Raw genomic sequence first — 26,638 nt, 5'->3', positions numbered from 1 at the left:
CAACATACGACTTTCAACATACTAAGTTTGACATGCAACACAATACTACATTCGACTACATGCGACACAAAACTACATGCAACATGCTACATGCGACAACATGCAACATTCTACATGCGACTACATGCGACATGCAACTACCTGCGACTATATGCAACAAGATGCAACAACATGCGACTACATGTCACATGCAGCAACATGCGGCAACATGCGACATGCAAAAACATGTGACATGCAGCAAAATGCAACTACATGCAACATTACACAACTTGCGGCTACATGCGACCACATACAACATGCAACAACATGAGACTATATGCGACATGCAACAACATGGGACTACATGTCACATGCAGCAACATGCAACAACATGCGACTACATGTGACATGCGAGTACATGCAACATGCAACAACATGCCACCACATGCAACATGCAACTGCATGTCACATGCAACAACATGCGACATGCAACAACATGTGACTACATGTCACAAGCAACAACAAGCAACTACATGTGACATTATACTACATGCGGCAACATGCGCCTACATGCAACATTCAACAACATGCTGATACATGCGACATGCAACAACATGCGACATGCAACAACATTCAACTGTCACATGAAACAACATGCAACATGAAACTACATACCACATTTGACTATGCGACAACATGAAACATGGCACTACATGCGACAAGCGGCAGCATGCGAATACATGCGACATGTGGCTACATGCCACATGTGACATGCAACAACGTGCGACATTCAACAACATGCGACTACATCCGACAGGCAACAACATGCGACATGCAACAACATGCAACAACTTTCGACTACATGCGACATTCGACTACATGCAACACGATGCGACATGCAAAAACATTTGACTACATGCGACATGCAAGAACATGCAACAACAGTGTGTCACTGAGGGTCCTATAGAGCAGTGACATCACCCGATGTCACTGTTCTATAGGGGAGATCATCGTGGGACACTAGTTAGTTGTTGGACTCCGTCGAAGACAGGTACTATACGGTTTACCATTTTCCTTTTTTTACAGGTGCAGAACTATGGTAAGTATGGTCAAAAGGAAGAATATTAAAAAAAAAAATATTTGGAAAAATGTGTGTGTGTTTTTTTTTTAAAACCAATACTATCATTGGATTACTAACGGATAGGCGTCTTATTGACGCCTCTCCGTTATTAACCAGGCTTAATGTCACCTTACGATAGCAAGGTGACATTAACCCCTTATTACCCCATATCCCACCGCTACACGGGAGTGGGAAGAGAGGGGCTAAGTGCCGGAAGTTGTGCATCTTATAGATGCGCCATTTCTGGGGCGGCTGCGTACTGGTATTTGTAGCCGGAGGGGGCCAATATCCATGGACCCTCTCTAGGCTATGAATATCAGACCGCAGCTGTCTGCGTAGCCTTTCTGGCTAAAAAATATAGGGGCACCCCACGTCTTTTTTTTTTGGGTGGGGGTCACCCATATTTTAATAGCCAGTAAAGGCTACGCAGACAGCTGCGGGCTGATATTCATAGCAGGCTATGAATATTGGTCCACGGCTGTCGGCTTTCCCCCTCTGGCGCAGAAAATTCCGCGGAAGCCCACGCCGTTTTTTTTTTGTTATTTTTTTTTTTTTTTGGGGAGGGGGGGGCTCTGTCAAACTTCTAACATCGGGACTTGCTTTCCACCATGGGTTCATGAAGTTTTGATATCTGTTATTGTAATCCTGATACAGTTTGGATAATTGGACGTCAGTGCCATATATCCACTGTGGTACACAATAAGGGTAATATATTAATGGTCATATACATAATCACTGATTAGCTGTCTGTATTTCCTTTGATTGTTTGGTGGTACCTTTTGCGCATATCCTTTTTTTTCCCCCTTTATTACATTTCTTCTATATAGACATCTGTCATTCTATCTATCTCTGATTCCTTCTATCTATTCATCTTTATGCATTTAACTATGCTTCCGTTAATATTTATTATTCCTTATTTTTATCTATGTTCTCTATCTATTTCATTGATACATTTTATTCCTACATACATACATTAATTTACCAAGATTAATTTTACCTCTCCTCTTATATGGTGTGGTGGTGCTAGATTGCCTTTCAAGCATCCTTTTTAAAGAATGTTTGTATTACATTTTATCGATCTTAAATACATTAGTAACATTTTATACCTTTTTATATTTTTAACAAATTATTTTTCTAATTGACATTTTATTTTTATATTTTTATTATTAGAATGGAAAGCACTGAACAAGAAACAATAATTAATGCTGTAAGTACAATTAATAAAACATTAACACATAAATGGACATTTCGTGCAGGATGGAAACACATGGAGATTGAACAGCGCTGCCAGTTTCAGAGCAGCACTTTCCACACATAGGAATGGGGTGGTGGGGGGGCCTTTATTTTCACACACGGGACCTCGGGGATAAATAACTTTGCCCACACGGGACCATGGGTCCACTGACTTATCGCACACGGGCCTGGGGGTGCACTTACTTTTCACACACGGGCCTGTGGGTGCACTTATAACACATGGGCCTGGGGGTGCACTTACTTTTCACACACGGGAACAGGGGGGCACTTACTTTTCACAGGCACGATGAGGGGTCACTTACAGTTTAGTGTGTAAGAGTATAGGGGTGTCGGTTGTCGGAGTGTGTCAGTGTCATAGTCAATTTCTTTTGATGTTTGTTACTTTGATAAATGATCATGTCCTTTTAAATGTGATCTTTGAAAAAACAAAAAATATTTGATCAACTCCTCAAATAAATAGCACACCTAGCCCCACCAAGGGCTTTGAAACGCCCCTTGAACGAGGTCTAAGCGCCGAGTGTTTCGGGCTGCATTAATTGTGGAAAACGCGTAGAAGAATAATAATAAAATATACGAAATCATATTACAATATGTTCATTGAACCTAGGGTAAAAGCATCATAATAATAAAAAATATAATTATATTAATTTTTTTAAGGGACTGGTAAATAAAATTTAGGATATCTCCTTATGTTTTTCTCATTACCAATTTTAAAAAAAAAATGGAATTTTAAGCAGAGCAAATTTGACGCAATGTGTACGATTCCATGATGGTGAAGTATCAATACTTGTATTAGTAATACACCATTTTTTAAACACATATTTCACTAAAATAATTGTATATTTTAACATATATTTAGACGGTATTATTGTTGTCAGATAATTATGTCAACTACCTACTTTTCTAGTACATGTTAATTATGTTTTAAATTATAATTGTCACTGTCATTGTAACTACTTTGTCAATATCCTCATGCTATGGTTTCGATATAATATTAAACCTTGATTTTATTGATTGTAGGCAGAAGAAAACATTGTGCTAACTGACGGTGATGGTCTAATAATGCAAATATCAAGGGGAGCTGATTCAGAGTTGTTATTGCAAACAAACTACAAAGTTTTGTCATGTATTGTAGAAGATCAATACGAACACATACAGGTATGTGAAATTCTAAATATTTATATTCAACATTCATATATATTCATTTAAAACAAATTACTGTTGGCATAATTTGCATCTACAATTTTAATAATATTTTTTTTTTCCATACGGCCAAAAGAAAAATAAAACCTACAACTTTTAACATTTATAACAACACATATACCGTATATACTCGAGTATAAGCCGACCCGAGTATAAGCCGCCCCCCCCCCCCCCCCCCCCCCATGTAATTTTGAAAAAAAAAAAATTTGGAAAACATATTGACTCGAGTATAAGCCTAGGGTGGAAATGCAGCATTTACCGGTGAATTTCAAACATAAAAATAGATCATTATTTCCCCATAGCTGTGCCATATAGTGCTCTGAACCGTTCATATTTACCCATAGCTGTGCCCCATACAGTGCTCTGCACCGTTCATTTTGTCCCATAGCTGTGCCCCATACAGTGCTCTGCTCGGCACCGTTCATTATTGTCCCATAGCTGTGCCCCATATATGCTCTGCACCGTTCATTGTGCCCCATACAGTGCTCTGCACCGTCCATTGTGCCCCATACCGTGCTCTGCACCATTCATTGTGCCCCATACCGTGCTCTGCACCATTCATTGTGCCCCATACCGTGCTCTGCACCATTCATTGTGCCCCATATATGCTCTGCACCGTTCATTGTGCCACATAGATGCTACACATAAATCTTTGCCGCTGCTGCTGCTGCTACAATATAAAAAAAAAAAACACATACTCACCTTTTTTTCTTGCAGCTCCCAGCGACCGGTCCCGGCACCTCCATCTTCCCGGCTTCTCTGCTCTGACTGATCTGGCAGAGGGCGCCGCGCACACTATAAAAGTCATTGCGCCATATGACCTGAACAGTCAGAGCGCAGACGCCGGGAAGATGGAGGCGCCGGGAAGATGGAGCGACGCCCGGCGGCTGGAACGCGGACAGGTGAATATAAAATACTTACCTAGTCCCGCCGCTCCTGACGCTCCCCCTGCCGTCCCACGGTCTTCTGTGCCGCATCTTCTTCCTCTATCAGCGGTCACCGGCACCGCTGATTAGAGAAATTACTATGTGACTCCGGCACTATGGGAGGTGGAGCCGCATATTCATTTCTCTAATGAGCGGTCCCACGTGACCGCTGAAGAGGGGAAGAAGCTGCAGCACCGAAGACCGTGGGACGGCAGGAACAGCTCCAGGATCGCTGGCGCTAGGTGAGTATACCTCAGCGCCCTCTCCCCCTCACACGCCGACCCTGCCGCCCACCTTGACTCGAGTATAAGCCGAGAGGGGCACTTTCAGCCTAAAAATTTTGGCGGAAAATTTTGGCATATACTCGAGTATATACGGTAGTTATGGTATAAGTCATACTGCTTATTCACCTTTTACACAATGTTCTTATTTTTCAGGCCTTGAAACACAGAATAATGTTTTTCTTTTTGTCCAACAATAAAATTGATAAAATACTTTTTAATTTTTTTAAAAATAAGTTAACTTTATTTTCACTTAATTTACATTTTATGTTAGTAAAAGCTATATTTTGAAATGTATATTTTTTTTTTTTAGAATTTATTTCATGAGGAAGAACATGTTTCAAGTAACTCAACAACAGATGTTATTGATAATAATTATCTTGATGATAGACCTTCCGATGAAGGATTTGTAATCACAGATAGTAACATGATGACTCATGCTGATAGCAGTGATGAAGAGGTGTGTGTAACGGATATACTCTTGTAGAATAGGCGATTTTAATTACATGGTGTAATGAAATTATCCTATAGACTTCTACACAATCTGTTATGGCTGTGGAGTGTGGCTGTGCTGCCAGAACACATTAGACTCACCCTCCTGGCCTCATTGCTACATGTATACAGTTAGGGTACCGTCACACAGTGCAATTTTGATCGCTACGAAGGCACGATTCGTGACGTTCGAGCGATATAGTGAAATATTTTTAAAGGGTTAACATTTGTTAATATATATGAATAAATATGTCTCTAGACATACATTAACATTACGATATGTCTATATCTAGATATATATACAGATAGACACCTACAGAAAACATATATGCAAGATTTATTGAAATGTTAAATTTACATATTTGTAAATATTAAAAATTAGAATTTACTATTACTTTACATTTATCCACAGATGAAAACGATGCTTGCTGAACTTCATAGAAAATTTGGTGGGGATTGTGAAAGTGAAGAGTGCTTTCCTTCCAACCCTTTGTGTATCAACAATCAAAATTACATTGAATTCAACGATGACACGGATGAAAATAGAAGTGGGAAAAATGATTGGTGTCACTGTGGAAACTGTGTTCCAATGCCAACCAATATTGAATCAATTTGTTGTCAAGAAATTCAAAATGCGGAACCATATATGTTGGATTTTAGTTGTGTAACTCAACACGAGTTTTTCCACACATTCTGTGAACGTAGTGAAACAGTTCACATTGTACTAAGAACTGTGGATCAGAATTTACATCCACCTCCATCAAAGGAAATGAAAAGGTTATTTACTTTTAAGTATTATTGTTACTCATGATCGAGCATATTATTCTATATGTTATTAAAAATTACGCTTGTGTTTTTTCATAAAAATTATAACTGCTTTGACTTATAATTTTTATTAGCTGTTTTTAATTTTTTGGGGGGATATTTTACACCTTGAATAAAGTATCGTAACTACAAACGTTATGGTCCACAGTGCAAAATTTCAAAAATTTCCCCACCACCATGCCAAAAATTTTTCCCTTAAAAAATAAGTTACTCAAACTTACTTTGGAACAATATACTGTTGTTTTATTGCACAGTTGTGTAGTGTGACCTCTGTAGCATAACTATCCAGTACACCATCCTGCCATATATTTTTTCCCACAGAATTACATTATGTAATTTCAAAAATAAAGTAAATTATTATACTCATCCGGACATTACAAAAAAAAATTGGTGATACATATAAGAAGTATAATGCACCCCCATAGTCCTCCTTATAGGACAATACACTCCCCATAGTCCCCCATATAGTATTGTACACTCCTCAGTCCTCTATATAGTATAATACACTCCTCCATATATTTTTATACACTCCTCATCGTGCGCCATATAGCATAATACACTCTTGATACTGCTCCATATAGTGTAATACACTGATCAATTCTCAATATAGTATTAAACAACCAACAATGTCCTCCATATAGTATAATACACTACTCAGTCCAACATTTAGTATTATACACTCCACATAGTCCTCCGTATATAAAAATACACTGCTAAGTGCTCCATATAGTGTAATATACTCCTCATAGCGCTCCATATAGTATAATGCTTCACCATCTTCTTCACTGTCCGACAATTCACCCTGATGCACCCTAGTTCTTCATATAGTATAATATATTTACCATAGTCCTCAATTGAGTATAATGCAGCCCACATATAGTATAATAACGCCAGCCCACAGAGTATACTGCAGCCCTGCCGTACAATAAAATGTAAACTCAAAACAATATAATGCAGCCCTCGTCATAGTGGAATGCTGCCCCTCCATACAGGGGCAGTGAGAAACACATGAGCAAATGGTGACTAGGGGTCAGGGGAGAAGGACACAAGGGGGCTAGGGGAGACAGGCACACTGGTAACGTAGAGTGGCTAGGGAGCAAGTAAGACAGGCATAAGGGGATAAATTGAGGGTTAGAAGGCAGGAGAGAAGCCTACAAGTGGACTAGTGGGCAAGGGAGACTGACACAAGTTGAGAATGGGAGATTTTTACAAGGGGCACACGGGGACTAGTTTGCCAAGAACAATGAAAAGGGGACACACAGGGACTAATGGGCAAGGGAGACTGGAACACGTGGACAAGGGACACAAGCATAAGGGGACAAGGCAGACAGGCGCAAGGTGACAAACGGACTAGTGTGCAAGAGACACTGACCCAAGGCTACACCCGCAGACAAGGAATACAAACAGAAGTGAACTACTAGGGACTAGTAGGAAGGGTACAAGGGCACAATGGGACACACGGGGAGTAGAGGGAAAGGTACACAGGCACAAGGGGACTCCGAGGGCACAGTGGATAGGGACACAATGCCTGCAAGGGGACAGAGGAAGACTGGACGGAGACTTGGGAGGAGGGAAGAAGGGGGCACAGGGATTACAAGGACAGGTTTGATGGAGAACACACGGTGAGAAAGGGGACAGGGGAGACTTGACAGCAGGGCAGACGAGTCACACGTGGACAAGGGACAGGGAATGCATTGGGGGTTCAGAAGGACTCAGTGCATGGGAGATGGGGATCAGTGGGAGACCAGGGGAGGAGGAACAAGGTGTGTACGGGGAACACAGAGGAGCAACATGACCTACTAGGGCATTGGCCATGGGAGAGCAGGGATTAAACGGGGCAGGTGTCACAGTGGGCCAGGGACGCTTGGGGGCAGAGACGGCGACACACGGGCAGCAGACACACCTCCCTTCCGCCGTTCCCGTACACCTACATGTTCATTCCAGGATCTAAAACATGGCTGATCCGCAGCGGCATGGCCCTCCTGTGAGTCTTAAAGGGAACCTGTCACCTGAATTTGGCGGGACTGGTTTTGGGTCATATGGGCGGAGTTTTCGTGTGTTTGATTCACCCTTTCCTTAACCGCTGGCTGCATGATGGATGCAATATTGGATTGAAGTTCATTATTTGTCCTCCATAGTACATGCCTGCACAATGCAAGATTGTTCTGCGCAGGCGTGTACTATGGAGGACAGAGAATGAACTTCAATCCAATATTGCAGCCAGCGGGTAAGGAAAGGGTGAATCAAACACCCAAAAACTCCGCCCATATGACCCAAAACCAGTCCCACCTAATTCAGGTGACAGAGTCCCTTTAAGTCCATGTGCCCCACACTAGCTCTGGATCCGCCTGTTCCCAGTCCCAGCAGCCGCCACAGGGTGTGCCAATATGGCACCAACCTTCATATGTGCAGATGCTGTACTGCCTGTGCCACAAACACAACGTGTGCGCAATGAAGTGATGTCACCACGCACCCGCAGTGTCAAAGGCAGAGGGGAATAATGTGAGAGGGAGCTACAGATGAAGCTCTCCCCATCTATCATTGATTTGAACAGGACCGCCATCATAGACGCCGGTATAGTTAACAGCGGCATCTGCGACGGGGTGAGTCGTGTGCCTCTGACTTGTTGGGCCCCTTACTTGCCAGACCCGGTTGCAGCAGCGACCGGTACTATATTGGTAGTTACGCCCCTGCCTCACACACACCACAGATAGCACACACGATAAATAATTCACACACAGACACACTTCAAATATTACACACACACTTACTACAGATATCACACTACAGATGTCACACAAACACACACACCAGCTCATCTACACATCTCACACTATCCTCTATGGTAAAGGGGAGGCTGATGTAAACCTGAAGCTACTCATATTCTTATGACTACAACAGCTCTGTGATGTCCCGCACCTCCCCCGCTCTAGCCTTCTTTCACGGGGCTGCAGGGCAGGAGAAGCTCTCTCACCGTGCTAAATGGAGCTGCTTCCTAACTCGACTCTCAAATACCCCGGCTGCCCCCTCCCCCTAGATACTTCTCGGAATGTTGCCATGCGGGAGGGATCTCCTGCACTGCAACATGGTATGGATTGCCTCTGACCTTCCGATCCCGTTCACAGTGGCAAAGGCTGCCACCGTCTTAGTTATGCCACTGCATGAAGACATGAGTGTAATCAATATCAAACAGCCACTTAAAACAGGTACTCTGGCTGGATAGCACCCGTTAATCATGCAGTTCAAAAACAAAAATACAAACTGTTAACTAATAATTATCTATCACTCGAGCATGCTTGGTAAAACACAACTAAATAGTATTATTGCTCTGCAATGAATATAATGTAATAAATAGAAATTTTGCAAAAAATAATAATTAATAATATACCGTATTTTTCAGACTACAAGACGCACTTTTTTCCCCAAAAATGTTAGGGGAAAATGGGGGTGCGTCTTGTAGTCGCAATATACTTACAAATCATGCGGCAGTGGCGGCGGTCCCGATGCAGCCTCCCTTCCCATGCTGGTGCGGCTGTGGCTGTGCTGCGGGCAGGGGCTGTGCTGTGGGTCTGCGGGGCTGTGGCAGCAGCTCTCTGGGCTCAGTGGGGGCTCCGACGGCATTTCGAAAAAGCCTGATGGCCCCCCGCTCATCCGTTAATGGCATGGCCATGTTGCGGTGGCCTCCGAGAACATGGGCGCCGGGAAAATGGCCGCCGGGCCGGCGCACGCTCAGATTCAAATCTCGTCAACGAGATCTCGTCTCCCGAGATCTCGGGGCGAGATCTCGGCAACAAGATCTGAATCTGAGCGTGCGCCAGCTGGCGGCCATTTTCCCGGCGCCCATGTTCTCGGAGGCCACCGCAACATGGCCATGCCATTAACGGATGAGCGGGGGGCCACCGGGCTTTGATGAAATGCCGTCGGAGCCCTCACTGAGCCCAGAGAGCTGCTGCCACAGCCCCTGCCCCGCAGCACAGCCCCAACCCCGGAGCCCTCACTGAGCCCAGAGAGCTGCTGCCACAGCCCCACAGCACAGCCCCTGCCCCGCAGCCCAGCCCCTGCCCCGGAGCCCAGCCCCTGCCCCGGAGCCCAGCCCCTGCCCCGGAGCACAGCCACTGTTCTAGAGCAGAGCACAGCCCCTGCCCCGGAGCACAGCCACTACCCCGAAGCACAGAGCCTCCACCCCTGCCCAAGCACAGAGAACCAGCCTGGGATGGGATTTCCTGGAGGCCAACGCACCAGCCTGGACCACCGAAAGACCCCTGTGACCACTTCTCCACCTGTGCCGATCCCTTCACTGGTAAGATGAATTCGGACTGTAAGACGTACCGCCATTTGAAACATTTTTTTTTTTTTCCCCTTATTTTTATTCTGAAAATTTGGGGTGCGTCTTATGGTCCGGTGCATCTTATAGTCCGAAAAATACGGTATGTGTCAGACAAAGCCATTACTTTGTAATACTTCCCAAAAATACCCTTTGTATATTTCTTCCCATAAATACATTATTATTGTATATTACAACTGTAATCTTACAACATGAACTTAAATAATGTGTGACTGTATTATTGATTAATGCAGTCACATCCTGAAAAATGCATGTGCCTTCCTTATGTAACTGTAAAACTCTAATTGTTGTATTTCCTTTAGTCAAAAAGTGTATTAAAAAAAATATATACATTTTTTTTTTTTATTTTTAATATTTTACTGAGTAAAACTATATTTTGTGTAAATAATATAAACCATCCAAATATGATAAAAATTTGAATTTTATATAAAAAGGAAAAGTTATAACATGTTTTTGGTGAGTAAGTCAATATTAATGTAATTTTTTTATTATATATTGCAGAAAACTACGGAAAACAGCTTATAGAAGCTTTACAGCATAGATCCACGGGTACTTAGGTGCCGGAAACAGACGACCCATACCAGCCTGTGTTGTAAATAAAGTCCGTTTTGCTTTTCCAGACGATGATCATGAATATATGGGTTTTAAGCCTAGCAATGACTATGCTGCAGAATTTATGGCTTTAGAACAGTGATTACTTTATCTATTTTGTCTAACAATAAAAAAAAATTTTTTTTATTTTTCAAAAATTAGCTTATGTTGCGGTTCAAAATAATATAAAAAAGGGTTATATTTTTGGTATTTCCATGCCACGAGTTACAGTTAAAAACAGGGAAACACTGTCTTCACTAATGATACAAGCATAAATATTCTAAAAAGGCTTGAATGTATATAAGTAACTGTTATTTAATGAGGTTTCTATATTTATTGTTATTTAAAATTCAATATTCAATTTCCAAAAATTGTATTTATTGGAAAGGCTTATAAATAAAGATGTTAAAAATCATCACAGTAAGGAGTATTTTTATAATCGACATTGTACCCTGGTTTTATTATGAAATCATAAACTGAATCCAGGATAACAAGTTCAGGTTATCTGTGGTTTGTCCGGCTTGTAGACATTAGGACATCTCTCTCCCAGGTGAGGTGCGTAATTCTTAACTAATTGCGCTAATGTTGTGGTTTAGGTCCCTGCTGCTATAACTTTACTTGAAAGTTCACTGTCTCTATTGTCGTAACACATACAGTGGGGCAAAAAAGTATTTAGTCAGTCAGCAATAGTGCAAGTTCCACCACTTAAAAAGATGAGAGGCGTCTGTAATTTACATCATAGGTAGACCTCAACTATGGGAGACAAACTGAGAAAAAAAATCCAGAAAATCACATTGTCTGTTTTTTTATCATTTTATTTGCATATTATGGTGGAAAATAAGTATTTGGTCAGAAACAAAATTTCATCTCAATACTTTGTAATATATCCTTTGTTGGCAATGACAGAGGTCAAACGTTTTCTGTAAGTCTTCACAAGGTTGCCACACACTGTTGTTGGTATGTTGGCCCATTCCTCCATGCAGATCTCCTCTAGAGCAGTGATGTTTTTGGCTTTTCGCTTGGCAACACGGACTTTCAACTCCCTCCAAAGGTTTTCTATAGGGTTGAGATCTGGAGACTGGCTAGGCCACTCCAGAACCTTGAAATGCTTCTTACGAAGCCACTCCTTTGTTGCCCTGGCGGTGTGCTTTGGATCATTGTCATGTTGAAAGACCCAGCCACATTTCATCTTCAATGCCCTTGCTGATGGAAGGAGGTTTGCACTCAAAATCTCACGATACATGGCCTCATTCATTCTTTCATGTACCCGGATCAGTCATCCTGGCCCCTTTGCAGAGAAACAGCCCCAAAGCATGATGTTTCCACCACCATGCTTTACAGTAGGTATGGTGTTTGATGGATGCAACTTAGTATTCTTTTTCCTCCAAACACGACAAGTTGTGTTTCTACCAAACAGTTCCAGTTTGGTTTCATCAGACCATAGGACATTCTCCCAAAACTCCTCTGGATCATCCAAATGCTCTCTAGCAAACTTCAGATGGGCCCGGACATGTACTGGCTTAAGCAGTGGGACACGTCTGGCACTGCAGGATCTGAGTCCATGGTGGCGTAGTGTGTTACTTATGGTAGGCCTTGTTACATTGGTCCCAGCTCTCTGCAGTTCATTCACAAGGTCCCCCCGCGTGGTTCTGGGATTTTTGCTCACCGTTCTTGTGATCATTCTGACCCCACGGGGTGGGATTTTGCGTGGAGCCCCAGATCGAGGGAGATTATCAGTGGTCTTGTATGTCTTCCATTTTCTAATTATTGCTCCCACTGTTGATTTCTTCACTCCAAGCTGGTTGGCTATTGCAGATTCAGTCTTCCCAGCCTGGTGCAGGGCTACAATTTTGTTTCTGGTGTCCTTTGACAGCTCTTTGGTCTTCACCATAGTGGAGTTTGGAGTCAGACTGTTTGAGGGTGTGCACAGGTGTCTTTTTATACTGATAACAAGTTTAAACAGGTGCCATTACTACAGGTAATGAGTGGAGGAAAGAGGAGACTCTTAAAGAAGAAGTTACAGGTCTGTGAGAGCCAGAAATCTGGATTGTTTGTTTCTGACCAAATACTTATTTTCCACCATAATATGCAAATAAAATGATAAAAAAACAGACAATGTGATTTTCTGGATTTTTTTTTCTCAGTTTGTCTCCCATAGTTGAGGTCTACCTATGATGTAAATTACAGACGCCTCTCATCTTTTTAAGTGGTGGAACTTGCACTATTGCTGACTGACTAAATACTTTTTTGCCCCACTGTAAGTCTGTACGAAACGGAGTGCTACTCTGTTTATAGTGTCTCGGTCATGACCTTGACTCACAGGTTACTGTCTCTACTTATACTACATGCAGGCAGTTGACACAGAGAGCGAGGGCCAACGGTTCTGTTTGGCGTCCAGGATAATCAAAACAAAAAATTGTGGTAACTTTACACTTCCTCCATGCACAATTTCCAACTGTGTCCTTCCCGTGTTCCCCTGCTGAGCCTCTACCTCCTCTGTGCTTCTTCCATCAAAGTTCCTTGACGATACAAGTATTTCTAAATATCTCTCTTTTCAGGTTTAGCACCCCCCTCGTGTATGCTTGCCCCCTATGTCAGCTCCATACGTCCTTCTACTCTCCTTTCTCCTCTACTCCTCTGTCTTACTGACTTGTCAACACCATGATATATAAAATCGTAGGAAGATCCTATGAATCCGGTTCCTAAGCTGACCCTCCAGGCCTTTATGAAAATATGTATAATGTCAGTTCCTTACGTGACAGAGGTAATAGCCATTGTCTCCAAGCGTGATATCACCCTTCACAAAAGGAATGAAACATCACTGCAAACAACGTTATGTCTTTTTCTTATTAACAAATTTAATATGATAATACAAATAAAAGTAACATTTATAACATTTAGAACATATGAGATTTGAAAAAAATAAAACCAATAAATACTATACATGAGATTTGCACATGAAATGTAATAAAAGGGAACCTGTCAACGTTAAATTTGCGGGTGAGGTAAGCCCACTGGCATCAGGCACTAAAGTGCATCATTCTGTAATGGTGTTTAAAATCCCCCGATGTTACCTAACAGAGGAGAAAAATACGTTACATTTAAGTCACCCAGGGGCGTTCCTGCTGTTGGTCCTGGTCAGGCACCTAACATCTTCATCAGATGAAGTCCTCTTCTTGGCTTCATGCTGCGGCTCCGGCTTACTTTGTGCGCCCTGTTGATGGCAGAGCAAAGTATTGCAGTGCGCAGGCGCCGGGCCTCTCTGACCTTTCCCGGCGCCTGCGCACTGCAGTACTTTGCTCTGCCCTCAACAGGGCGCACAAAGTAAGCCAGAGCCGCAGCATGAAGCCAAGAAGAGGACTTCATCTGATGAAGAGGTTAGACGCCTGACCCGGACCAACAGCAGGAACGCCCCTGGTGACTTAAATGTAACGTATTTTTCTCCTCTTTGAGGATACAGTCTTCCAAAATTCGTGCATATCTAAATTTTTTTAAATCTGAAAATTCTTTTATTTATTAAATCTTGCTTTTTTGGACGTTCTTTGTTGCTTATATTTGGGGGCATAGTAGGATTTCTGGAGATCCATGGGGAAGATATCTCTCCTTTAGCAATTCTTAGAACATTGACGGACAAATCCTCGATGTATTCAACAGATACTTTATCAAATACATCACGAACAATCCATCTTGTTTTTCCTTTAGGAAAGACAATTTTTGTGCGTTTTGTGCCAACTGCTTCGGTATTTTTTTTGGCAACCTTGACTGTTGCAATTTGTCTTCCCACATTACAATTGTGTGTTAACGCTGCGAGTTTTGTCCGTGCTTCCATCGAATCAATACCAAAATGGATGCGTTTGGGTCGGTATTTTAACACAAGGCTATGGAAGTTTTCCAGTGAACCTGTGTGACAATTGTGGACTAGGTGTGGCAAATCTTTCAACAATTGTGGGCTTGTCACAATTTTCTGAATATTCATGTAAGGTGGTGTATCTTTTTTTAACCAAAAAATTGGACCATCCTCCGTATCTTCTACCAGTGGTCCATGACTGCATTGGTGGTACATGTTGCAGCCATCCCAATCATGTGTGTTAGTAATATGTTGCAGGCACGACACCCATTTTTCCTGTAACAATTCAACATTGTCATTACAGGTTTTAATTGACCACCAGAGATGTAATGCAATTTTGTCGATCCAAGGTGTTATCTCCTTGCTTAGTTTAGATTGACTTGCCGCTTTTAGTTTTTTCTTTACAGATTTGGCATAATGCCACACATCAAACTGGTGGTTTATGTCTGAATATTCTTTTCGCATTCTGCTGCGTATGCTGACATGTCTATCTGAAGCAAAAATTTTGATTTTAAATCCAGAATTGAGTAGGCGATCCATACATACTTTGAAACCAAAATTTTCCATAGCAACAGACGATGTGCATTGTGTTTGTTGCACAACCTCAAAGTCTATAATTTTGTCAGATATGGTGTCCATGACGGTATAGACACAGTATTTTGCACTGTGTCCAGGACTGTCACATTGTCCATCACCGGAAACTATTATGTTCTTTGTAATGATTTCATTTTTAACATTTGCTTGTTCTGTTTTCCAAGCGATGTCAATAGCAGGGAATAAAAATTTGTTTTGGTACCTGTAAAAAGTTTTTTCAGATATTGACAACACTCCAAAAATGTTTAATAGTTCATGGACTTTTTGAAAATTCAGTCCACTGAATAGAATAGCTGAAGCCAGCAAGATGTTTCCAGCTGCAAAATTTCCTATTTTCGGCTGTGATTGAAAAATTTGACCTTGGTGACCCAGTCTGCATGTGCCAATTACTTTGATGTAACTACCATCTACTATTTTTCTTGTACTTACTATTAAATGTTTGCATCCGTTAACTTCTTGACATTTCACTTTTTTAAATAGATTATCTAAGCATGATTCAAAAACAATTAGTTTTCTTTCAGTAACAGTTTCATTTATGGTTTGAACACATTCCTCTCCATGCATTGGTAATTGTTCTTGAAAGCTTAGAGAGGCAAAACCAAACAGATCAGAATCTGCAGCACTGGGCAAATCTGGAATATAATCTGGATCTTCAGTAATATTAGTTTTCTGCTTTTCTCCAATAGAAATGTCATCACTGTACGCTAGTGGTGATAGTGGTGTTGTCCCCTGTAAAAATTCCTTTTCTAACATCAAGGATTTCTTTATATTTGACTTTTGAACATTTTGTTTTTTCTTCAATGGGGATTGTAACTCTGTCTCTAAATTTGGCGTGGAAAATAATGGTTGTTCTTCTCCCTTTCCAGAAGTTTCAATATCAGATATTACTTCATCACCCATATTTCCTTCACATCCCAACACTTGATGGAAGACTACGGCTGAATTTTCCAATGTAAATTCTGTCTGTGTGGCAATACTCTGAAATTGTTTTTCAGATGCATCTGATACTTCTATATTGACACTACAGGTATCAGTTGAAACTGATCTGCTACTTTCAGATGTTGGTCGTTGCCTTTTTCTATGACCCCGCTTACCCATAGTCAAATTCTCTTGAATAACAAATTGTACCTCTTCTAATGGAGGGAATATTGATGGTAGAGCATTTGGACGCAAGGTTCGTCCACAAACATTGTGAATGTAGGAATCAGATGAGAAGTGCTTAGAACACAAACGATATTTGTTGGTCTTCTTTCCATCCAATATATTCTGAGCTAATAGTTCAACATTGGAAAACACTTGACCAGTTTGGAGAAGCCATTGTGTAATTGCGTTAATATCATTTGGAAATGGGTGTAATATTATATCACGGCTCTGACCCTGTCTTCCTGTTCCACTACAGCACTCATTTACGATGCAGTTTGGCATTGTGTCTTTATAATTTGTCCTTTAAGAAATAAAAAATAAATATTAATTAATAGTTAATATTCAAAAAAAAAAAATTTTTTAGAACATTTAACGTAAAGATTAATGTTAGATTAATATTTAGCTAGTTAGTATAGAGATAATGATATAACATATATTGACAAATAATTGAGAGATAGATTATACATAGATAAACTGTAGAGTTATGCAGTATGTGCAGAATTATTATTAAAGCTGTATTTGTAAGAATTATATTTATTAGTAATCAACAACTATGTTCACAATCAACCCTAAAGCATTTGCGAAGGTGTATTACACCTCTCTCACAACACTCCACACAGCTACAAATGTGTTTGTTGATTATTATTCATAATGAATGTCAAATGCTCCTTGACTTCAATCACGATAACAAGCCAACGCTGAACTTCAATGTTTTTAGGTGAACTCTGTCCGCCTCTACTCACCCTTCAGCCTACATGTGGCTGACATACAAGGACTACTTGACAGACGAAACATTATTTGTCTGTCACCCGTCGCCACCTACCAAGTTCCGCCCCTTGTTCGTCTGTGTTCATCAAGACCTGGTTCTAGGACACCTACTCTTCTCCATCAACATCTTAGTCCTAGTAGAGCTTATATGATCCCACGTATACATTATGATCTCAAAAACTATTACAAAAAGATTTACTAATCCAGACCGGACCAAGAAATGTTCATTCAAAAAATTTAAAAATATAAAATCTTTGATTATGTGCCTTCTGCTCTGCTCGCCTTGTAAAACAATAAGTTCAAAATACAGAATTACCGTATTCATTTTACCCCCATCAACATCTACCTCTACACCAGACTTATCCATCATGTGCAACGGCTAGTCTCTTTCCCATGACCCACATGCTTTGTTTATCATGGTTATACTCAATTCAGCATTCTCTTTCAAGCCACATATACAAGCCATTGACTCATTAGTTATATGTATGTGCTCATTATTATTTTTTATGTTCCGCACCTGCCTTGAAATCATCTCAATAAAAAAAAGGGTTGCATGTCATTATCTCCCTTAAAGATTACTGTAACATCAAATTCTATCGCCTCACCCCTAGAACTCTGTAAACACTACAACCCATGCTAAAGACAGCTTCACGAATAATCATCCTTCCTCCCAAAAAATACTCCTCAGTGTCTCCCCTATGCCAATCCTTTCACTGTCTTCCTATAGCTCAGAGACTCAAGTTACAAAACCCTGACAGTAACAGACAAAGCCTTTCACAACCTGATTAGTCTAAATATATATGTGAAATGTTGTCCCAGTACTTTGCTAAACGCAACCTCCATTAATCTCAAGAACTCCATCTCTACTCCCCTATCATGTGTTCTTCACACAACCGCATTCAACACTTATCCCTTACTTCACCAAATAAATGGTACTGTCAAACATAAAAAACTGTCTCTCGCATAACAGTTATACCTTGTACACTAACATGAAAACTAAATTATTCTAAAAATGGTAAAGTCGGCATTGTTCCTCTCCCCTGTCCTACTGTATCCTTACCAATCCCATAAAAATTCTATTCCCTTGCGTGCATATTACAGGCGTGGTTAGCACGGTGGCGCAGTGGTTAGCACAGCAGCCTTGCAGTGCTAAAGTCGTGGCTTGTAACCCCACCAAGGACAACATCTGCAAGGAGTTTGTATGTTCTTCACGTGTTTGCGTGGGTTTAATCCTGGTACTCCTGTTTCTTCCCACATTCCATAGACATACTGATATTGAATTTAGATTTTGAGACCCAGCGGGGACAACTATGATAATATGTACAACCTGTAAAGCGTGGTCTAATAATTTAGCGCTATATAAAAATTATTATTATTATTATTAGTACTTAAACATTCTATATCTGTGTGTTTAGTTTTTTATTAAAGTGTAATTTGATTTCTTTAATTTGTTAGCGATTTCACCTGTTAACCTTTTTTTTTTCCAATGGAGCTCTAAAATTGTATAATACATCATTCAAATTAAGTATTTAAAACACACTCCTCCTCTCTCTCCGCTCTTTATGGTGATTCAGGCAGCACATTTTCTAAAATGTCATGAGCTGTGATTAAGTATGACGATAATGACGCCATCACACTATCACTATTTGTTCACACTTCTACATCAGCATTTTTTTTGTCAAACCAGGAGTGGAATAAATATAAGAAAAGTATAACATAAACTTATGCACCACTTATTCAGTTATCACCCACTCATGTTGTTGGCAGAGAAATGCTGATGTATAAAAGTGAACAAATACTGATTGTGTGACAGCAGACTAACAAACCGAGTAATTAAAATGTGGATGGTCATTGTGCAACCGCTGTGTGAAAAAGGCAAGGGATGGATTTAAAACTGATAGCGGGCAGTGTTAGCTGCAGCATGGGGCAAACGCTGCACGCTGTTATTGTTAAAAAAAAAATTAACTCATCTAAATGCCGAAGGTGTTGTGTTGAGGTCTGAATATTCATTACAGTTTTGCAGTGTCAACAGATTGTGGCTTACTGTCATCCTCTGCTGCTCCACTGACACCGTAGGCCCCATAGCTATTAAATATATATTAATGGATGTGTACCAGTGTTCAAGGTTGGGCACTAGGCATTTTCTGCTCCTGTATGCCAGCTGGTGTCATGATCTTTTCTCAATGGACAATCTTCTGGTTGTCTTCTGGTGAAGTTCAACACTGGACTCATAGCATGATGCTGACAACATTTTTTTTTTACACATTTAAAGGTATTTGAGCTGGTGATGACCATTGCATGTTTTCTTCTACACATCTAGCTTAGATTTTTATTAAAAAAGTTATAACTTGTCGCCTTACATCATAAAACCTTATTATTCATAGCGTGTGAATTCTTCATGAGTCTGGCAACTCTATGATGTTTTTGCACATGTATTTCTGTAAGTAGAATCTTCACTCAGCCACTGTGTCCTAAATGGCAGAGTGTCAGAGGTCTGCATTGATATTTTAAGTTTGGATACTGTAAGCACATCTCCCTACTCAATCTGAACAGCAAAGTTAATGTGTTATTGTGTTTCTTATTTAACCATGTCAACAAGGCTGGTCATCTATGAAAGCTCATTCTCGCAAAACATTGATGATTGTCAAGAATGTTGTAGTAAAACTTATTTATTTTCTGACTTATGGATGCATCTATGTTCGAAGTAACATTAGGTCTTGCAGATGTTTTTATGTAACCTTGTCTATATCGGTTCTGTGCCAGAACTCTGTATATGAGCTCCTTGAACATTTCCTTTGACCTTATGATTATCTTTTTTTTTGACATTCACTTTGACCTTTGTTGTATTATATAAACAGGTGTGCCACTTTAAAAATGTTGTAAAAATAATATCAAATGAAGGACGGAAAGGTGTAACCTCCTTTTCCGTACACAACAAGCGTCAAATAGATGTCGGTGACCTAGATGCATCATTCAGCAATGTAGCAGATAAGACCACACAGTGAAGGGAACCTGTCACCGTAATTTTGCGGGACAGGTTTGTGGTCATATGGGCAAGGTTTTCGGGGGTTTCATTCACCCTTTCCTAACCTGCTGGGAGTCTTGCCTTGCGTAGGCGTGTACTTTGGAGGACACACCATTAACTTCAACCCAATATTGCGGCCAACATGCAGCCAGTGCGTAAGGAAAGGGTGAATCAAACACCAGAAAAACCACACCCACATGACCGCAAACCTGTCCCTCCCAATACAGTTGTCAGGTTCCCTTTTAAGCTGTAAAACCAAAATTTTAAGTTGAAGTAAAACAACCAGCATCCGGGCTTATGTACAGCATTCCATGATGCTGTCTATAAAACCATGATGTATAATTAAATATAAGAAAAATGAGGTGATATTATAGTCACCTAGGGGCAGTACCGGTACAATTGGCGTTGCTGTCCGGCCCGTTGCCTCCCTTCTTCATCAGATGAGGTCATCTTCTTTCTTTGAGGCCGCTGTTGTTCTGGTGCAGGTGTAGTTTGTCTTCCCAGTTGAGGGCAGACCAAAGTACTGCAGTGAGCATCCGAAGTGCCTCTCAGACCTTTCACATAAGCATGCCCACTGCAGTACTTTTGACTTCCAGGACCGACAAAGTACACCTGCGCCGGAGCAGCAGCATGAATAAAAGAAGGTGACGTCATGTGATAAAGATACTAGGCGCCGGACCGTAACACAACACCCATCGTACCGTCCCACAAACAGAATGGCCCGAAGCTCTTTATCTCTTCTTTCATGACACACCGGGGGCTTATCTGTTTAATTACAGAATGCTTAAGAGAATGCCCCGATGCTGTTGGGCTTAGCTCACCTTCGATGTTTATTTTGTTTAAAAATCCTTGTCCTCTCGACGCGCACCCCTTGTCTAGCCATTATCACATCCTCGCAGATACCTTGCACAACTTGACATTCCCATTCTCTCATACTGTCTTATACCCCTTTATCCGATATCTTCAGTAGACGATACGGACAGCGACATGGCTTTCTAAGAAACCACCCTCACATTAGCCTTCAACTCATGAGACCCTCTAATGCATGGCGAAGTTCAACAAACCCTGGCATAACAACTGCCCCAAAAAAATGCAACAAGCATCCTGGGTCGGGGTGCGTTATTGGAATTAAAATCTAATGCCAGGGGATTGAACTTTGTAAAACCAAGCTAAAGTTACCTTTCTAATAAACCCTAATTTAGAAAAAACATATCTTTCTCATTAACCTTGTCTCTTAATAAACATACAACCCAAATTAACTGTTGATCATACGTAACATATTTAACAACTGCCTGTAAGATTTTTCCCAAATATAACACATCCTCTTTAACTCAATGCCTCAACATGTCCAATTATCCATCACCCTCCTATGTTTTAGATGGAAATTGAAAGCCATTTTATTCCAGAAAGCATTCAGCCTTCAATAACCATTGTGACGTGTCACCAGCCACCTGAGCTGCCGCATCACCATGCACAGGAGCTGAGACGTCCCCACTGGCAGAGCTGTTGTTTCCACCACCTTCTGTCTCCTACCCATTATCCCATCGAATGTAAGTCCGGAAGTACAGTGTCTTCTCCACTCTGTACCAGACTTTACTTGTTAATTGTTTGAACTATAAAGTTAATTTAGAAAACCTTTAATTATGTACATCACCATGAAAGTAATGGAGATATAAAAGTAAATAATAAATAATAGTAGTAATAATGATAATAATTATGAGAGCAAAGTACTGACAGAGAAGTAATGAGAGAAATGGAATCAGAGATAACAGTAATGATATAGAATGATTGTAAAATGTTATAAAAAGGGAGATTGAATGATAGATAAAAATAATGATAGATATGGAATGGTAGTTATAAAGAATAAAAGCTTAAAATGTGTTGTGAGAGATATATGATATGTGCACACGATGCAGATTTAGTGCCGAACTGCAGCAGATTTTTCTTCAGCAGAAACGCTGAACTGCACTTTGATTTACAGTACAATGTAAATCAATGTGAAAAAAAAGCTGTGCACATGGTGCATAAAAATCTGCGCAGAAACGCTGCAGATTTCAAAGAAGTGCATGTCACTTCTTTTGTGCAGTTCTGCAGTGTTTCTGCACCCTCCATAATAAAAATCCATTGTGAAAAAAAAACACTCAAAAATCCATAAAAAATGCTCCTGCGGATTCTGCCAGGAGATGCAGATTTAGTGCAGATTTTATGGCGAAAATTCTGCACCAAATCTGCATCGTGTGCACATAGCCATAAAGATGTATAGAGAACAAAAATGTAATAGTTAAACATAAATTTCAGAGATGTTTTATTAACTACTATTATTTGAATTCACTTTGTGATATTGACCTTTTCACACCGTAACTCTCCTTAGCTGTCCTTGTCTGCTCCTGCACTGTTATTTTCAAGGAAGTTCCTTGTAATAAAATCAGAAGGAGACATGTTTATTTATATGAGACATATAAATGATGTTTAGAAAGTTTTACAAACTTAACAAATGAAAGACTAACAAAATTTAATTTGTCAAAGCATTGTTTATTTGAACAATATTAATATTTTCCATTCTTTTTATTTTACTTTTATACGGTATTCTCTTGTGCTCTTGTCTTCTGATCTTGTCCTGTGCTCTTTTCTTCTGTTGAAGTAAAGACCGATTCAATGACGTTCCTGGTACAGTAATAAAAAAGTAAAATAAAATAATATATAAATGAAAGCACATAGATACATATAATTAATTAGTTAGATAAAGCAAAAAGATCATTTAGCAATATTTATGTGGATGTTAAATAACCCCTGGATATGTCATGGAGGGTACCAATGAGGGGGGCATGACCGGAGCAGGTAGCGAGTGACAGTTTAGATTTTGGAAAATGCTGGTTTATGACAGGGTAAAGGGTGGGGAGCAGAGAGGTAGGAAGTATAGGATTGGTTAAATTGGAAGTGTTTTTTGGGAAAGTGACGTAGGACCGTGTAAAAAGGCGGATGGCCAAAGGGTGATAAAAAGGCCGCATGTAGGAGACGTGATCAGATGTCGCTACCAAGACGGCTGAACATTCAACCACACCCACCCATCCAAGAGGAAAAGGACAACCGTGGAACAGTAGCCTGAAGAGAAATTTTAATGAGGACCTTAATGAAATTTATTCCAAATATATATATATCTATGTATATATATATATATATATATATATATATAAATATATATATATATATATATATATGTGTGTGTGTAAATAAGGTATGAAATAATTAGCAAAATAAATAAGGCTAGATGTAATCTATATACATAATTGTCTAAGGGTCACTTCCGTCTGTCTGTCTGTACTTCTGTCACGGATATTCATTGTTCCTGGCCTCTGTCTACCATGGAAATCCAAGTCGCTGATTGGTCGCTGCGAAACAGCCACGATCAATCAGCGACGGGCACAGTGCGGAAGAAAATGGCCGCTCCTTACTCCCCGCAGTCAGTGTCAGGCGCACGCACCACGCACTCACTGTCCCCACCACTACGCTCACCATAGTCAGTGGCCGGCGCACGCTCCCAGCACTGTGTCCCTGGCGCTACGCTCACCGCACTGTGTCCCCGGCGCTCCGCTCACCGTACTGTTTCACCGGCGCTCCGCTGACCGCACACTCCATACTCCCCTCAGCTCACCGCTAACACAGGGCTAATGCCGGCGGTAACGCATTACGTTAACGCCGCTATTAACACAGTGTGTCCCCAAGCCGCGTAGGCAGCATCAATAGTAAAATCAAGTAATGTTAAAAATAATAATAATAGTTTTATAAAAAAAAGGTATACTCACCCTCCGTTGTCCGCTGTGCCACTGTCGACCGCCGCCATCTTCCTTTCACAGCGATGCTTTTTGAAATTACCCATAAGACATAATGGTATTGCGACAACGCTAAGTCATATGTGTAATTTCGCAATGCATCCTGGTAAAGGAAGATGGCGGTGGCCGCCCGCCCATATGCACAGCGCCGTTGGATCCAAGGAAGCCGAGAGACAGGACGCTGAGGAGCAGCGACAAGAAGGGTGAGTATGTTCAACTCCAAGGGGCCCTCGTATCGTTAGGTGAGTATATTTCTTTTTAATTTTTTGAACCTGTGACAAACTTGGCTCGTTAATATACTACGTCACTGGTGAATATACTACATGGCTCTGTGCTGAATACTACAAGGCTGGGGAATATACTACGTCGCTATGTAATCTACTACGTGGCTCTGGGCAATATACTACGTGAGAGGCCAATATACTACGTGACTGGGCAATATAGTAAGTGACTGGGCAATATACTACGTGACTGGGCAATATACTACGTGGCTGGGCAATATACTACGTGACTGGGCAATATACTACTTGGCTGGGCAATATACTACGTGACTGGAAAATATACTACGTGACTGGGCAATATACTACGTGACTGGGCAATATACTACGTGACTGGGCAATATAGTACGTGGCTGGGCAATATACTACGTGAGTGGGAAATATACTACGTGACTGGGCAATATACTACGTGACTGGGCAATATACTACGTGACTGGCCAATATACTACATGGCCGGGCAATAGACTACGTGGCTCGGCAAAACCGTACGAGGCTGGGCAATATAGTATGTAAATGGTCGATACACTACGTGGCTGTGCAATATACTACGTGGACATGCATACTGTAGAATACCCGATGCATTTGCATCGGGACACCATCTAGTGACAGATAAGGACTGAGTCACCTTTACTTTTTTGCAGCTCTGCTCTTATGGTCTTGTAATCCTAATCCAGTATCTCCACATTCAATGATGTTCCTTTGAAAAAAAAAAGAAAGCTAATGTTACTTATGATGCATTTTTGATTCAGATAGGTCAATGTAATCTGTTCAGTACAATAAATAATATAGATTCAATGAGAGATAGATCGATAGATAGATAGTTAGATAGATAGATAGATCTAATTACGTAAATAGATAAAATAATCAGCGCGATACATGGAATTATATAGATACATAGAAGTAAAATGTTAGATAGATGTAATGATAGATGGATATATAGAAACACTGAAAAATAAAATTGTATGCGCAGAGGCTATTTTCACACGTTTTGGATTAACAGCGGATCAACTTTATTTTATTGCACAAAATCAAAGCAGATCAACAAGTTATTGACAGTACAAATAAAATGATTTTTTTGTAAAAAAATGTGTGAATATGATGCGGAAAATTAAGCCATTAATACTCTGCGGATTAACCAATGTAGCATGGCATTAATTTTCCTGAATCTGCTTCCTCTTTGTATCGATTCCATGTTAAAAATTGTCTTATGTAAAACACCCAAAAGAAATACAAAATAATCAGCAGTAAATCACCATTAACTCCACACATAATCCTTAAGTTAAATACCAAAAAGTCAGCACCAACGTGATCTGGCAAGATATGCCTAAGCAGCACACAAATTTCCTGGCACAAATATGCAATATGTGCACGGACGCAAAATGTACCACCAAACAATCTAAGGATATGTGGGCAGCGAATCAGTGATTATGTATATATATTACCGTTAGGCCTTGTTCCCACGTCAGTATTTTTTGATCAGTATTTGACTGCCAAAACAAGGAGTGGAACTTGCATAGAAAAACTAAAAGTGTAGGATTGACAACTGTCCTCTGTTTTGGAGACACTCCTGGTTTTGGCATACAAATCCTGATCAAACATTACTGACGTGTGAATGAGGCCTTAGCCACAGTGGATATACGGCACTGACGTCCAATTATCCAAACTGTATCAGGATTAAAATAACAGATATCAAAACTTCATGAACCCATGGTGGAAAGCAAGTCCCGATGTTAGAAGTTTGACAGAGCCCCCCCCTCCCCAAAAAACAAAAACAAAAAAATAACAAAAAAAACGGCGTGGGCTTCCGCGGAATTTTCTGCGCCAGAGGGGGAAAGCCGACAGCCGTGGACCAATATTCATAGCCTGCTATGAATATCAGCCCGCAGCTGTCTGCGTAGCCTTTACTGGCTATTAAAATATGGGTGACCCCCACCCAAAAAAAAAAGACGTGGGGTGCCCCTATATTTTTTAGCCAGAAAGGCTACGCAGACAGCTGCGGTCTGATATTCATAGCCTAGAGAGGGTCCATGGATATTGGCCCCCTGCGGCTACAAATACCAGTACGCAGCCGCCCCAGAAATGGCGCATCTATAAGATGCACAACTTCCGGCACTTAGCCCCTCTCTTCCCACTCCCG

The sequence above is a fragment of the Ranitomeya imitator genome, chromosome 2 (assembly GCF_032444005.1).
Source record: "Ranitomeya imitator isolate aRanImi1 chromosome 2, aRanImi1.pri, whole genome shotgun sequence".
Classification (NCBI taxonomy): Eukaryota; Metazoa; Chordata; class Amphibia; order Anura; family Dendrobatidae; genus Ranitomeya; species Ranitomeya imitator.
Note: the sequence above shows the minus strand (reverse complement) of the source record.